Genomic DNA, 3,798 nt, shown 5'->3' on the forward strand with positions numbered 1-3,798 from the left:
GCAGGTCACACACCTTCTGAGAGACTCTCACCCCGGGAGCAGGTCACACACCTTCTGAGAGGCTCTCACCCCTGGAGCGGGTCACACACCTTCTGAGAGGCTCTGCCCCGGGGAGAGGGGAGCGGGTCACAGAAGATATTGCTGATGGGACTGCACAAGTGAAGCCAATCAAGGCTGTTCCAGGGAGGGTAATTATCCGCCCAGGCTAAGGAGGGCTCATTTCTCTCCAGCAAGAAGTTATGCTAGGTGTGGAGATGGTTTGCCCATCCAGAACTCCCCTAACAGCCAGGCACGGTGATTGAGGAGGCAATAGCCACCATGCCCACCCAGAATCACTCTGACCCAGGGAGCCAGCAGGTGCAGCAGGGGAGAGCAGGGCCGTGTTCACCTTTGGCCGTGAGTAGCAATGAGCAGATTAAATCGGGTCATCATTAAATCATGAGTTTAGCAGGCGTGGAGAAACATAGGGAGGCTCCCGGATATGGAAACACAGTGGCTCAGAGAGAAGGGCTGAGGATTACAGAGAGCTAATTAAGTTAGCGTCTCCTGCCCATGCTTTGTATCCCACCTTCATCTGTAAAAGGATGGAGCCTTTTCATGCTGTATGAGGCCTTGCTTATGTCTGACCTTAGTATCTTCTTAGTTGTACACATGGAACATACTCATTCAAGTACAAAACCACAAAACTTTATTTACTAGCTAAACAGATAAAAGGCAAACAAAACTGAAGACAAAGATAGGGCAGCACATTCATGAAGGCTGGGGCAAGAGTTTGACCTGGGCCGGGCGGTGGTGGCGCACGCCTTTAATCCCAGCACTTGGGAGGCAGAGGCAGGCGGATCTCTGTGAGTTCGAGACCAGCCTGGTCTACAGAGCTAGTGCCAGGACAGGCTCCAAAGCCACAGAGAAACCCTGTCTCGAAAAACCAAAGAGTTTGACCTGGTCTGCGCTGTACAACAAGATTGTGTTGATAAAAACATAAATTTAAAAAGCTAAAACCCCTCAAACGTTAAGATAAACAATACAAGAGTGCTCTTACATTCCATGAGCATCAAATCCATTCTTTATAAATTTAACCACTACTGGAAAACATCTATTACAACTATACATTTTTATTAATCTCAAACTATAAAAATCAATAGCCGTTGGCATAGCACATGTCTTTAATCCCAGAACTTGGGAGGAAGAGAAAGATGGGTCTCTATGGGGCTGGGGAGATAGCTCAACAGTTAAGAGCACTTGCTGCTCTTCCAGGGGTTCTGAGTTTAATTCCCAGCACCCACATGGTAGCTCACAACTGTCTGTAATTCCAGTTCCAGGGGACATGATACCCATGACAAAACACCAATGCATATAAAATAAAAATATATAAAGTTTTTAAAAACAGAACTACAATTTCTCTCTCTGTTTTAAAGTCGGGTCTCTATGATTTCATGGCCAGTCTGGTCTATACAAAGAAGTTCAAACCAGACAGTGAGGCCCTGCCTCAAAAATAATAAATAAATAAATTGCCTTGTTCTCATTGTAAGAGAAGACATAGGTAGAGATATTTATAAAAACAACAATGAAGCGAAGATTATGTCTTGACAAAAAAGGCAGCTATAGAAACAAGTATCTCCTTACCTCAAACTTTTCTTCTAAACATACAACAGCCATCTTTTCTCTTCTGTGTTATACCCTAAGAGAAAGAGTAAACCGAGATGCCATGTCATTCCTGTCATAGTCTAAATTACACCCTCTCCCTCCAACCCCACAATCCATCCCGCATCTAATACAAAGTCCGGAGACTAGTATTGGAAACGGACAAGGCCAAGCTGTTTCAGGCTTGGATTTATGTCTAGACTTAAAGTTGCCCACTAGAGGGCAGTGTCATGCGCTCTAGCCTCCACAGCAATTATTTCCCACTCCTGAAACCCGTTCCTAGCATCCTGTCTTGGGGTGCTATTGAATCACGAAGTATCATCTAAATACTAGGCTTATAGCTTCACTCGGAATCTCAATTCTCTGGTTTTCTGTCTGCGAATTTCCTTGGCTATAAGATCAAGGAGCACTGAGAACCAGCAACAAAACTCTATTTCCCAGGCGGGATGAGGGGGGACGGCAGAGCCGAATCGATCCTGGCCATGTCTGAATGGATGAGTAACCACTGTGGCCAAACAGAGGCTAAGTCCTTAAATTCTGGGAGGGATTTGGGGAGAGACACAAAGTCACGAGAAATTCAGGATCCTTCGAAAGATTCAGCCCCCAAATGAATTCCAAACAAAATTTTACCGCTGTACCCTACCGAACTAGGGTAAGATCATAGGTACAAAACATACTAAAGACCACACGAAGTCACATGGAATAAAATCTCCATAGCCACATAGCTAGAGCCACAATTTCATGGTTTAGTGCTACACTGAGCACTTAAACAGGATCCTCCAAACATGCACAAAAAACAAACTGTAGGCGACAACGACACTCTTTTACAAGGGTGTAATTCTATTTTATTGACGTTCATGAAAACAGCATATACAATCCCTCAGTCAATCTCTCTCTCTCTCTCTCTCTCTCTCTCTCTCTCTCTCTCTCACACACACACACGCGTCAGACAATCACCCAGATGGGAAAACCACGGAAGTCACAGGCCACGGAAACCAGCAGCGACCATCTCAGCGCCACTACCATCACACCCGTCTACACAGCCAAACCAGTTATGCACAGGACACCAGGCACGTCTAACAACCTCCAAGTGACACACACACACACACACACCCTACCACCTGGTTACAACAACACCCTTCCTCTCCTCCGCGATACACGTGGGGCTGTCACAACCACTGTCAAGAAACATCTCCAGTCAGGCAAGCACACAATCACACACACCACACCAACCACAAACCAGGGTCGCAACAGGCTCCCAAAGCTGGCAGGCTTGCAGCACACTCAGCGGAGACACGGCCACCTAAGTCACAGACACATCCTTCAGGCGTTCCTGACACGCCCACCTCCACGGGAGTGCATCTCAGGGTTCAGCCTGCAGCGCCTGACTTCGGGACCACCGGCTCAGCGAGGTGCCTAACGAACTCGTCTACAGACACTCCCCTCCCGCGACCTAAGTGCCCCGAACTCTCGCGAGGAAACGAAACCGAAGCGGCGTTCCGGACGCGAGGAGTCTGGGAAATGTAGGCCCACGTCAGAAAGGTAACGGCAAAGTCGGCTAGCTATTCTATACCTCTGTGACATGAACTGTACTGGTGGCAATGCGATTTTATACTTCTGTGGGATTGCTCCACACAGACTTCAGCCATAGCGAGTTGCTCGTGAATAGTCACTACGTACTTCTGATATAATTCACTAGTTGGCCATGATGATTTTTATTATATAAATATGCTTTTCTTCTGTTAGTATCTCATACCGAGTCCAGGGGCTCCATCAGCATATGACTGTGCGATCGTGTTGACTGTGAAAAAATGATGGTCGAGTTATTTCTTCCTTGAATACTTATTGGATGATCAGGAAAATGTAAGCACTTTATCTGAAAAGTAATTTAGGCGTGACATTTTCTATTAGAGTTATACTATGGGGAACAATGAAAAATTGATAGTCTTTATTTTTATGAAAAATTATTTTGAACCTTTTACATAAAAATGAAGCTTGGAAGATAATTTTGATGTCTAATGTTAACCAATTATTTTGTTAGACACAGTTTAAAAATATACGTGCGATGGTGGCGCACGCCTTTAATCCCAGCACTCAGGAGGCAGAGGCAGGCGGATCTCTGTGAGTTCAAGACCAGCCTGGTCTACAGAGCTAGTT

The 3,798-nt window shown here is 45.8% G+C and overlaps 1 protein-coding gene across 5 annotated transcripts in view; it reads right to left on the reverse strand.

The window, feature by feature from the left end:
- LOC106144172 (zinc finger protein 420) overlaps positions 1-3,116 on the reverse strand; it is a 48,913-nt gene extending 45,797 nt beyond the window's left edge. For 2 of the 5 annotated variants that reach the window (XM_026786273.1, XM_013351550.2), the window contains exons 1-2: positions 2,988-3,116; positions 1,624-1,678 (exon numbers count right to left, since the gene is read on the reverse strand). The gene's annotated coding sequence lies outside the window, so the exon portion shown is untranslated. The remainder of the gene's footprint in view (positions 1-1,623; positions 1,679-2,987) is intronic. The other 3 variants (XM_026786275.1, XM_013351551.2, XM_026786274.1) reach the window with 2 other exon arrangements.
- Between the last annotated feature and the right edge of the window lie 682 nt (positions 3,117-3,798).

Source organism: Microtus ochrogaster, linkage group LG4 (genome assembly GCF_000317375.1).
Source record: "Microtus ochrogaster isolate Prairie Vole_2 linkage group LG4, MicOch1.0, whole genome shotgun sequence".
NCBI classification, from domain to species: Eukaryota; Metazoa; Chordata; class Mammalia; order Rodentia; family Cricetidae; genus Microtus; species Microtus ochrogaster.